The sequence below is a fragment of the Rhincodon typus genome, chromosome 40 (genome assembly GCF_021869965.1).
Source record: "Rhincodon typus isolate 14 chromosome 40, sRhiTyp1.1, whole genome shotgun sequence".
Taxonomy (NCBI): Eukaryota; Metazoa; Chordata; class Chondrichthyes; order Orectolobiformes; family Rhincodontidae; genus Rhincodon; species Rhincodon typus.
The window spans coordinates 3,413,896-3,427,121 of NC_063371.1; the positions used below are offsets into that span (position 1 = coordinate 3,413,896).

Genomic DNA, 13,226 nt, shown 5'->3' on the forward strand with positions numbered 1-13,226 from the left:
TGCATTTGTATTGCCACCCACACTGGACATGGCATGATGCATTTGTACTGCCACCTGCATTGGGCATGTCATGCTTCATTTGTATTGCCACCTGGATTGGGCATAGCATGCTGCATTTGCCTCACAACCTGCATTGGACATGCCAGACTGCATTTGCAATGCCACCTGCATTGGACATGCCAGCCTGTATTTGTATTTCCACCTGTACTGGACATAGCATGCTGCATTCGCATTGCAACTTGCTTTGGCCATTGCCAGCCTGCAATTTCATTGCTTCCTGCATTGGACACAGTGTGATCAGTGGAGTGAACCTGCTCTGGGCTGCCTCCGATGGCCAGTCTATCTTTGCTTAGATACGGGGCCCCAAAACCGTTCACAGCATTTCCAGCTGTGGTCTGACTAGTGCCCTGTGTAGTTTAAGCAAAACCTCTCCACTGTTATACTCCATTCCCTTCGAAATAAAGGCCGACGTTTCATTAGCCATCCCTATTCCTCGCTGAACTTGGATGCTGGCTTTTTGTTAGGATTCCCCGAATCCCTCTGTTCCATAACTTTCGCATCACAGGATCTCACTCAAAACCCCCTCCCCCTCACCCATGTGTTTTATATCCCCCATCCGAGAGTGGGGAATACAGTGTCTTAGTGCCTACTTTGACAAGTCCCCTGAGGCCATACCATGAATGAGATAAATGGGTCTAATTAATTTGTACATTTCCCTAAAGAGCTAATTTCTCCGTGAGCTGGAGTTAGCTGCAAATCTGTATGATTCAGTCTCAGATACGTACTTGATGCTATATTTAGGGCTTGTGTCATTTCACTCTCTCTTTAGCTGAGAGAGGGAGTGGGCACCAAGTTTTGCTTGGCACCAGCAAAACTCAAGTATCCTGGAGGAGGTGTGCCCCTTGCTCAGCCCTTGGGCCTAGTGTAACAGCCTTCCTTGGAGGGCAATGGGCAATCCGTGCGTCCGAGAGGGGGGGATTCAAATCCCGCCACCCCTTGTGGAAATTGACGGCGAAATTCAGTGACGTTGAAACTGTCACGAGAATTCAAGGCCTGCTCTTCCAGAAGGATGTATCTACACACGGGGAGACTGCCAATCGACAGGCCTGGCGAAATTAGATCACTTCCTGGTCACCGAAACTCCCCAGGTCAAAGAAACCGCTTGGCTGCTGAACACGATGATCTCAGAAGCAAAATTAACCCCAGTTATCACTTCACTTTTCAAATGAATAGCAGGGTATTCCCTTTCTCAGCGGTAGAAAGTACAAAACAAATACAGGCCAGTCCAACTCCAATTCTGTGTTTTTTTTCTGGTTTAGTTCCCCAGATGACTCAACATACTCAAGCATCTCGGACTTCCCCATGGCTCCAGTTAGTCAAATGCTAACTGATACTGCAGAATGCTTGTGTGTCTCTTTCGGTCACAGGAGTCCAGCTACAATTGAGTCACAAATACTTCCTACTTGTTTTCTCCCCACTGTTTTCTGACCCCCTTTTACAGTATCCTTGAGGTTCGGGGCTCTCACAATTCCTGGCCTCCATCCAAGTGGCACAGCGCACCACGATTCCATTCTTGTAAATGAGCATTTTCAGTTGGGGGCAGCACCGGATTGTGACCTCTGTGACACAAACACACGCACTCACACTCACAATCACGTGCTCGCACACACACACACACACAGACACACACACACTCTCTCACACGCACTCACTCATACACACGCGCATGCACACACACATTCACACACAAGCTTTCACACACACACACTCTCTCACACTTGCACACACACACATAGACACACACTCTCTCACCTACACACACAATTAAACACTCTCACACAGACAATGTCACACACATAATATCACACACACACTCACAGACACACATAGACACACACACACACTCTCACGCATGCACACACATATAGACACACACCCTCTCTCAATGACACACCCCGTCTCTCTCTCTCTCTCACACACATACTCACACACAGACAGACGCACACACATACTCTCACACACATAGACACACACACTCTCTCACTCACACACACACTCTCTCTCTCTCCCTCTCACAAACACACATGCACACACGTACACACACACACACACACACACACACACACACTCTCTCCATCTCTCACAAACACATACCCACAGACCCACATACACACACACATTTGTCAGGACACACACAAGAATGCCAAATTTCAAACAATGATGTCAACATATACGACAGGAGAAAAGGGTGCTGATTGGTTGGCGCTTCAGTTCTGATTGGCCACACCGTTGCCGTGGGCAAACCATGTGGAATTATAAGCTCCTGAGTATCTCAAACAAAGCTTATTTCTTTCTTTTGCAGAGAAAGCCTCCCTTTGTACGAATGCATGTCACTCCTTAGTTGGCTTAGATGAGCTACAGTGTGAGCTTGACTGACTATCTTTAATTGGTAGCTATTGGCGCACTTTGGATTGTTTGGCAAGTGGTGTCCGATTACAGAACCACATCTAACCGTGGACCCTTTCAGGTTCTGCGAGGTGTCTCCTCTGTTCCCTAGCCTCATTCAAGTCTCCTCAACCTAAACCCGGCCAAGTTAATCAAGGCCTACTAATAACCACCCATTGCTGGCATGCTTTCCTCTTGTAGTATGTGTTGTTGTGATGGTTTGAAATTTGCCACTCCTTTTCCTTTATTTCAAACAAGTATACTTTATTTGCAAATAATATCTTCATGCACATGCACAGCCACAAGAGCAGTTCAGTTCTGCACCATAGCATATCAAGGATGATGGAGTTTGACTCTATCCAACAAACTAAAGACATCTCTTACACACACAAGACTATATTTACATGCATTGAGGCACTAGGAGGGTCCGATAACTGTACAGACCCCCATTTGCCTTCAGCAGGAAGACCTCAGATAGTGGTCTTTCCCCAGTGCGCCTTGGAAGCAGCTGCCCCAAGCTTTAGGGCGTCCCTCAGCACATAGAGTCCTGGACCTTGCAATGTGCCCAGTCTGCAGCACTCGGTCAAGGTCAAGCCCTCGCTCTGGGAGACCAACAAGTTTCTGGGCAGACCTAAGAGCGCCCTTCGCAGGGATTGATGGTCCTCCTGGCGCAGTTGGTGTTGGTCTCGGTGCGTGCGTCCCGGGGGCAGGGGCACAGCCTTGGAGCATGGATCCCCTCCCTACCCCTTCACGGAGCTGCTCGGGATGAACCACTGTGTCTTTCTTTCTCTCCAGAATTCCTTTGCAAAGGCACATTCCTGAAGGAGATGTGTCACACTCCCCAACCCACCCCATAGCTGCTTTGAGGGCAGCGTGTATTGGCACAGCCCGACCGGGTATACATGAAGGATCTCACAAGGTAATGCCCTTCTCAGCACCAGCTGCTCATTGAGAAGTTCTGGCCATGCCCGGCTATGTGCCACAGGAGAAACCTTTTGGTGCAGCATTTCGTTTGCGATCGTCCTGGTATGGTTTGAATACACACTTTTGGATTCCATTTAACCAGCGCACTACACGTACCTTTCTCTACTATTTGGAAGAGATAAGTCAAGTTAAACCAACATGAATGGGTACTGGGTTACAGGTTATAAAAGGCATATGGAGGCACTGAAGAGGGTGCGGAGATTTGGAAGGATAATATCGGAAATGTGTGAGTATGGATATCAGGAAAGGATTGGCAGACTGGGGTTCTGACTTCTTGAAAACTGAAGGCCAAGGGTGACCTAATAGAGGTGATTAAGATCCACTTTCGATGGAATGGATAAGGAGGGAATGTTTTGTCCTTGTTGGGGGAAGAGCAGAACCAGAGGCAGACAGTATCAGACAGTCCCCGAGAAATCCCATCATTCCCAGAGAGAGAGGGGCATAACTCCCACAGGAATGGATTAGTGCAGGATAGGGTGGATTGGCCATGGAAAATTACCCATAGTGCCCAGAGATGTGCAGGTTAGGGTGGATTGGCCGTGCTAAATTGTCCCATAATGCCCAGGGATGTGCAGATTAGGGTGGATTGGCCGTGCTAAAATGCCCCGTTGTGTCCAGGGGATGTGTAGGTTAGGGTGGATTGGCCATGGTAAATTGCCCCATAGTGTCCAGGGATGTGCAGGTTCGGGTGGATTGGCCGTGCTAAATTACCCATAGTGCCCAGGGATGTGCAGGTTAGGGTGGATTGGCCGTGCTAAATTACCCATAGTGCCCAGGGATGTGCCGGTTAGGGTGGATTGGCCGTGCTAAATTACCCATACTGTCCAGGGATGTGCGGGTTAGGGTGGATTGGCCGTGATAAATTACCCATAGTGCCCAGGGATGTGCGGGTTAGGGTGTATTGACCGTGCTAAATTACCCATAGTGCCCAGGGACGTGCAGTCTGGCCGCGGGAAATGTAGGATTACGGGGACATCGTCTGGCTGGGGTGCTGTTCGGAGGACTGGCGTGGACTTGATGGGCCGAACAGCCTGCTTCTCAAACTGTAGGGGACAGGGACACTGGGGCTGATGAGAAAAGAAAGCCTCCTTTAAGATAATCTTTCTCAAGTTGGCACCTACAGAAAAGTCTGCTACAGGAACCTTGCAACTTGTCTGAGCTCTCTCTCTGAGGTTACAGAAGCAGTTGTTTCCATTTGATAATCCCCGAGATGTCACCGCAATGTTATTTTTTTTTCTGTCTCTCGGGGATGTGGGACAAGCTGTTCCATGCGTCACCAGGCCCCGAAGATTGCTCAGAGAGGCACAAGAGGCCAAACGTGCTTGCGTTTCGGAAATTGTGACACGTGACCCAAAGGTGAACTCCCACTGGACAGGGCAACAGACCAAACAGAACAGACAGAACGTTGCCACTCCACTCGCATCCGGAAGTGACGAAAGGTGAAGAAGACAGGCTCAGGGAGAGAGAGAGAGAGAGCACGGGGAGGGTGGATGAGGGGATGCAGGACTGGCCGGTTGGTTCTGCAAAGCATGGACTCGATGGGACGAATGGCCTCAGCTTTATTTACCGCCTTGGGGCCTTGCCCCTCCACTGCCCAGCCCCCCCACCACCTCTCTGTACCCAAGGGTCTAAAGAGCTGCCCTGCCCAACCCAGCCCAGTGCCAGTGCATCTGCGAACACAGCTCTGGCAATTTGTTCGGGGGCGATTGTGGGGGGTGGGCCTAACCCGCAGAGTTCGATGCCACCTTCGAGGAGGTGCCACCTTTTTCGGGGGGGGGGGGGGAGTAGGGTTGCCTGGCGCCTCCGAGGAAAGGGGAACGGGGATGGGTGTTGGGGCCATGCTGGGGGTCGGCAGAACTTGCTCAATGTCATCACCCCGTGGGGAGCAGAGTGCCACCTCATTTCGTGAAGAGTGTGGTTCGGGCTCGATGAGAGGGCACAACTCCCCCACCCACCCCTCCTCCCCAAACCGACCGAACGTCCCAGACAGGCTCCCACCAGAAGATTTATGGCCTAGTGAGCCAACCATCCAGAGGGCTTCATCATGGAATCTAAATCCAAGGAAGAACGCCTGAACTGAAGGCTGCGCCAATGATCATCGAGTGATAGCACCCCCAAATGGGGTGGGGGACACTGGGTGGGGGTAATCTGATGGCCTTAGAAGACCACCAGCCTCACCGCACCCCACCCCCCACCCTCAAACCCAATCTGCTCCCCGCAACAGACCGGTCAGTTAATTCCGCGACGTCTCGTGGGATCTTGCTGTGCCCCAGGTCAGGTGCAGCTTGCTCTCAAGACAGTCCCTCCCCTTGAATGTCACTCCCCCGGGGCGGGGAGGTGGGGGCAGGCAGCGAGCGGGTGGAGGACAGGCGATGATGCCATTAGGCCCAAAAGCCACAGGCCTCAAACTGTCAACATCCTGTTGCGAACCTTACCCCTCCCTCGTCACAACCAACACCCCCCACCAAACCCCACCTCAGCTTTACACTATCTCTACACCTTACGAAACCACAGGCAGTCGTTCCGAAACCACGCAGAGAATAACAGAGCAACAAGCGTGCATCATGGAACGTTAGATTCAGGGAGCTCTGGGTCTTGAGCTTTGCGAAACGCAACAACCTTGTTGAAAACAAGGTTTTTTTTTTCAACAACGCCCGGTTCAATAGGCCCATCTGGCTTCCCTCACGTTCACTTTCCTGTACCCTCGATTCCCCAGCTGATCAATCTCAGCCTTAGGTAGATACACAAGGACTCTGCTCACCCCCCATGCAACTCTCTGTGGTAAGACATCCCAAGGACTCGCCACCCTCTGAGAGAAGAAATTCCTCCTCGTCTCTGTGCCTGAGGGACATCCCGTTAAGAGGGGGCTCCCTCTACCCCCCCTTCCCCAGTGTGTTTGAACTTTCACCCTCTCTGGCCTGTTAGCTGGCCATGCAGCAATGTTATCTCCGCACAAGGTTGGGGGTGGAGCGGGTGGAGGTCACACTCTGCACTGACAGATGCCATAAACCATTGCATTCAAAACAATTTGGGTTTGGTGGTTTCCGAAAGAGGATATGCTGGCAGTTGAGCCATCGAGCGTATTTTTGAATTGGCGGCTGTTAGGAACATCAACACCTTCGCAATAACGAAACTGCCGTCTTCCCCTTTCTCGGAACCCTGTGAGAACCAGCTCGTTGCCGAACCACAACGACGGCATGGTGCCCCACAGTTGCCCCGAGGGAACATTGCGTTGACAGGAAACACATTCAGCGCAAGGAGTTCCGCTACACCCGGCTGAACCATTCACCTCTCCATCAGTCCTCCACCCGAGGTTATGCCATGAGGCATGCTGAAATTGCACCTTCGCCTATTTCCGCCCTCGACTCGAGCTCTTTCCAGAGCAGCCTCCTTACGGCACAAGGGCTCAGTGATAAAGAAGGCAGCACAGTGCAATGGGCAGATTCTCCACCGTCTGTAGACCCCCTCGTTTCAGTCAACATAGTTTTTGCTCGCATTCCTCCACTAGACTGCCATTCAGCCCATCGAGTCTGCAATGCTACACAATGAGATTGTGGCTGATCGGATCCCCATAAACCTTTCCTCGGCCTTGAATATACTTAATTGTTCCACCCTCTGCAGTAAAGGATCCCACAGATTCACTCCCCTTGGAGAGAGAGAGGAAATTCCTCCTCATCTCTGTCTTCAACGGGCTTATTCTGAGATTACGCTGTCTGGTCCCGGACTCTCCCACAAGGGAAACAATTTCTCCATGTCTCCCACTGTCCAGTCCCTTTAACAATCTTGTCTGTTTCAATAAGGTCACCTCTCATTCCTCTGAATGAGTACAGGCCCCGACCCACTCAATCTCTCTTCATAAGTCAGTCCTTCCATACCCGGGATCAGCAGAGTGAACCTCCTCTGGGCTGCCTCCGAAGGCCAGTCTATCTCTGCTTGGATACGGGGCCCCAAAACTCTTCACAGCATTCCAGCTGTGGCCTGACTAGTGCCTTGTACAGTTCTAGCGAAACTTTCCCACTTTTATACTGCAGAGAAGAGGGAGCGGCTGGAGACAACAAGGTGTCGTGGTTTGTGATGTTAATACAGATAGGAGCCAGTACTTGGAAACACCAAATTCATGAGAAGTGAATGCAGGGCTGGAAGATGCGTCCAGCTTGTGCTGGAGGAGAACTCCAGAGGGAAATAAAAAAAAAAACGTCCCTGTGATAAACAGTTCTGATTTCAAAAGTTCCCAGCTTGAGAAAGAGAAAAACAGAATTCAGAGCTTAGGATCTCTGCTTGGCCATTCAACGGCTGGTCCGATCATCCACAACTCCTACTTTCCCGCCTTTTCCCCATAACCCATGATTTCCCTTCCTAATTAAAGAAATGTCTCTGTCTCAGTCTAGAATACACTTCTCAGCCCAACTTCTGCAGTGAAGAATTCTATTCATTCCTAACCCCCTCATAGAAGAAATTTCTCCCAGCGTAAGTTGCATACAAAGATCATGTATATTCCACAGTTATCAGTTGGTCTTTGTTGCAGTAAAAGTCTGACAACATGAGATCGTCTCCTGTCAACCCTTTAACAACTAGGCAAACAAAAAATTTGAATCTATTTTTAAAATCCACCAGTCTCTACGTGTCAATAACTATCACACACCATTTAGGCAGAAGTCTCTGTAAATAATGCATCAGTACCTTCTGTACTGTCAGAAACTTAGTTCTCCAAAATTTCCAGAGCTGAACACGGGCTAGGGAAAGGTATAGTCACATGTAGTCTGACTGTACACAACATTAGCTCAGTGTGATGGTATATGGCCAATGAGCTTGATTCTGAATGAGCCCCCCAACTCCCTAACCAAGGTCTGTCTGTATTGGCAATGGAATATAGTTTAAGAGGAACTCACAATGAAACACACTTTAAGCTTTGGGCACCGTTGGTAAAGGAACACAGGACCAAGGTCAGTCAGGATCTTATTGAATGGTGGAGCAAACACAAGGGGGCTGAATGGCCTCCTCCTGCTCCCGAATTCTCACGGGACACTATCTGGTCTCAATGACCTCACAAACAGAGGCTGTTAGCTCTTTCAGCCTGATCTGAGCTCTATTCACCCCGGGATGTACAAGATTTCAGCCATTCTTCAGCATTGGGGTGGGGGGGGCAGCAATTGGTAAGTTTTACGATAGTCTACGGTATAGACCACAAGAGCCAGCCTCGACAGCCCTCTGCGGTAAAGAATTCCACAGATTCACTCCCCTCAGGAGAGAGAAGAAATTCCTGCTCATCTTCTGTCTTCAATGGGGCAACCTCTTTATTCTGAGGTTACACCCTCCAGTCCTAGACTCTCCCACAACCTCTCCACCATATCCTTTGCACAGTTTCACAAACCCAGCACAAGGTGGGGAGCCTTCGGTGAATGGACAGCGGTATTTTTAATCCTAAAGGAAAGCAGACAAATGACTGTTTTGGGCACTCATGGTCAGAAATGCTCAGGATGTTAAGACGGTTTCTTTTTCTCTCCTGCGGTATGAATGATTTGAAATTTGGCATTCTTGCCTGTGTCCTGATTTGTGTAAGGAGGAATCTTCAGCAAGGTTTAAGTTTTGTGAGAGAGAGAGAGGTGCAAACTGATGATAGTGACATTACAACACGCCTCACAGTAAAGCGAAGTACAGCAAATTTCTTGGAGATGACTTCTGACACATTTCACTTGGCTTGATTGCGGGTTTCTGAGGGAAGGTATGTCAAGCAGTCATCTCAAGTTGCTAGCCCTTTTTAAGGTTATTCATTATTTATTATCCAAAGTAGGCACTTAGCATGCTTGCCTTCATTGCTCAGACCTTTGAGTATAGGAGTTGGGGACGTCATGTTGAGGTTGTACAAGGCGTTGGTGAGGCCTCTTCTGGAGCACTGTGTCCAGTTCTGGTCGCCCTGTTATAGGAAGGATGTTATTAAGCTGGAGAGGGTTCAGAAAAGACCTATCAGGATGTTGCCAGGAATGGAGGGTTTGAGGTAGAAGGAGCAGCTGGATAGGCTGGAACTATTTTCCCTGGAGTGTAGGAGGCTGAGAGGGGACCTTATAGAGGTTTATAAAACCATGAGGGGTATAGATAAGGTTACTGGCAGGTGTCTTTTCCCGAGGGTGGGGGATTTCAAGACTGGGGGGCATATTTTTACGGTGAGAGGAGAAAGGTTTGAAAAAGACATGAGGGGCAATTTTTTTTACACAGAGAGTGGTCCATGTGTGGAATGAGCTTCCAGAGGAAGTGGTGGATGTGGGCACAGTTACAACGTTTAAAAGACATTTGGATAAGTACGTGAATAGGACAGGTTTGGAGGAATATGGGCCAAGCTCAGGCAGGTGGGATTAGTTTAGTTTGGGATTATGGTCGGCATGGACTGGTTGGACCGTAGGGTCTGTTTCCGTTCTGTATGACTTTATAACTCTATTCAGCCTTCTCTTGCCCCAACTCTGAATGCTGATATGTCTCTGCTTTCTCCTGCCAAGACTAATTTGCATTAATGGCAATGACTCAACACTTTACTCAAATTCCTTCAGGGTCTATGTGATCGACACAGATCCTTTCATTCAATCCAGTTGCTTCTTGTGTCCTGTGTCCTATCCAACTGATCAGAACTGCCAAGAGGACTGATATTCTGTCACCCACGATATAATACACCCACATGTAAAGCATAGTTAACGGGGGTGTGCTGTGACTGTATACTTGCATGCAACTTCTGGTCTGTTACACATTCTCATGAAGCTGGTGACGTATCAGAGAGCCGTAAACTCAAAATGTCCCACACAGAGGAGAACAGAAACAGAGTTAACCAGAAGGAAGGTCGCTGCTCTCAATATGTCAACCGTGCCTTCTCTCCACAACACTCTACTGCATTTCTCCGGCAAATTCCGTTTTTCCCTTTGTCAGTTTTGTAGCAGCCTTGTGGCTTCTAAAGCGCAGATAGCTTGCCAGCTTGGCCAAACAGCAAGGGATGCTGGGTACCTTGGCCAAGTAAAACTCTGAAGTCACGAAACCCACAGACTAGAGACAGTGCAAACACAACACCCAGGCGCTAATGACATTAGTGTGTGAAATGTGAAAAGGCAGCGGTTATCCTGGACGGTAATCTCTCCAGCAACTTATCCACCAAACAAAGGAGGGCCCAGACAGAAAGGCACTAGGTCCCACTCACACAAAGAAGCTAACAACAGCATGCCATCCAAATGACTGACAAATGTTTCAAAAATGATTAAGTGTGACTCCCTGATTGGCAAGAACGAGAGGAAGTTCCAGAAAACCATCTAAAAAGGAGATAAAAACAGGGCTGCTCTGCAGACCAGTCTCTCTTGGACCTTCTGTAGAGACTAGCATGGCCAAAGGCAGAGACCCAGCGACCATTTAGAGAGAGGGAGGAAGAGGGGAAGCACTTCGCAGAGAGAGAGAGTGACTGTGTAAATCTACAAGAGACTCAGAAAGCTTAGGAAGCTTAAGGGAACCAAATAGGATTAGAGAGAGTAGGTTTAGTGTTCAAGACTAAGTTGGGACTGTTTTGCATTGGTACTGGCTCGTGTTCGTAGTGATCTGAACGCTTCGGTATTGTGAGACACCTGGGCAGAGTCAGCCATAACATTCTGGTCAGAGTTGTCTGTGTTATTTTAAGAAGGAACTAGACAACAGGTTCAGGTCTCCAGTATCCACCATCCTTTCTTGAAGTGCCCCAGTTCAGTTTCTTTGCTGACAGTCATCACTAATGCGTACAGCCCTCACCGACCCCCCCCACCAAGTGGATATTTCAGAGGTTTTGCAGGCTGGAGTTACTGGACAATAGCCTTTGAAACACAGTTACCTTCTTGTGCTTGGGCTTGAAGAAGGACTCTATGAGATGTAGGTCTCAAGAACGTCTTTCTGTCTGGCGAGAAATTAAAGGCCTCCCTTATGCAGGGAGGTGAAGAGTTGAGGCCTTTAGTCACCATAGAGTCTTACAGCACAGAAACAGGCCCTTCAGTCCAACTCGTCCATGCTGACCGGGTTTCCCAAACTAAACTTGCCTGCGATGGCCCCTATCCCTCTGAACCCTTCCTACTCAAGCACCTGCCCAAGTGTTGTAACAGTGCCCGCATCTACCACTTCCTCTGGCAAATCATTCCATACACTCACCACCCTCTGTGTGAAAAAAAGTTGCCTCTCAATGTCCCTTTTAAATCTTTCCCTTCTCACCTTAAACCTATGCCCTCTAGTTTTGAACTCCCTTACCCTGGGGGGCAAAGAGGGGGCAAAGACCTTGGCTATTCGCCTTATTTATGCCCCTCATGATTTTATAAACCTCTATAAGGTCACCCCCTCAATCTTCTACGCTCCAGTGAAAAAAGTCCCAGCCTATCTAGCCTCTCCTTGGAACTCAAACCTTCCAGGCTTGGTTACATCCTTATAAATTTTTCCCACACCCTTTCTAGTTTAATAGCACCTATCCTCATCACAGGGAAACCAGAATTGAACACAGTATCCCAAATGTGGCCTAACCATGTCCTGTACAGCCGCAACATGACCCTCCCAACTCCTATACTCAACTCACTGACCAATAAAGACAAGTGTACCAAATGCCTTCTACACAGCCCTGTCTACCTATGACTCCACTTTCAAGGAACTATGTACCTGCAACCCAAGGTCTCTCTGTTTGACAACACTGCCTACCACCAGCTAATCGAAGTAAAAACTTCCTCTTTGTCTGACAGATCTTTGCAATGATCCCTTCCCTTGTCTGTGGGAAGTGGCCATCATTGGCTCAGTCGTAACTTGTTGCGTGTCCTGTAATGGCCTCAATCCCTCAGGAGCTCGCAACGGCCACTGCGGATTGAGAATCACCCACATTTGCCATACACCTGGAGTCATGCGCAGGCCAGACCGGGGAAAAGGAGGGCAGATCTCCCTCCCTCCAGAGTGAAGGCGATTGGTTTCTTTCTGTTTCATTAACGCCGGATTGGAGTGGGTGGGGTGGGCCGGACACCGAGAGGCGCCGCCGCACTTCCTTGTGCCTGCCCGCCTGTGGGATCTTGCTGTGCGTCAAACAAAACCAAGGCCCTCCATGATCCCCTGATCGACTGCACCGGGGCCGACGGAGCATTCAGGAGGCGGGAAACGCGGCGAAGGCGGGCGCTACACGAATGCAAGCGTCCCCCCTCCCCCTCCTTCCTCCCCCCACCCCGGGGCCTGAACGGAACTCCTGTCCCTCTCATTGCGACGCACAAGCACCCGCCCTCTCCCCGCGCCCGGTTATGATCCGCCAATTCGAGCTTCGCACGCTCTGGCACGATCCTTTCGGCTTCGCTTCCCAAATATTCCCCCCTCCCCACCTCCCGTAACAGCCAACAGATGTTCGGACTGGCGAGTGATGCCTCGCTGTTTTGGAAATGCAGCGTTAGAACGCGTGGGAGCTCGGCAGGTAACGCATGATAAAGCAACGCCGAGTCACGTGATCTCAGCTGAAGTAACTCCCTCACTCAGCAGTGTCATGCAAACTGAGCGTGATATTTAAGAGTGCTGGGAGCTGGCCGGAGCATCCAGTCACTGGACACTGATGACCATTTCTCTCACAGCAGAGTCCGGAAACACATTTGAACAAAAAAAAATCAGCTCTCACCCCTTTAGAGCAGAGGAGAGATTCTCTTTGCTCACACACTCATCAGCCTTCACGGGTCAGCTGTCTTCTCTCCCCTCCCCCCACCGCATCCCAAAACCAGTCCAACTCGTCCCTGCCTCCCTAACCTGTTCTTCCTCCCACCTATCCCCTCCTCCCACCTCAAGCCGCACCTCCC

At 49.7% G+C, this 13,226-nt stretch overlaps 1 protein-coding gene across 1 annotated transcript in view; it reads left to right on the top strand.

Annotated features, from left to right (window-relative positions):
• LOC109924482 (phosphoglycerate mutase 2-like) overlaps positions 1-13,226 on the top strand; it is a 77,135-nt gene that overhangs the window by 10,229 nt on the left and 53,680 nt on the right. The window lies entirely within an intron of this gene.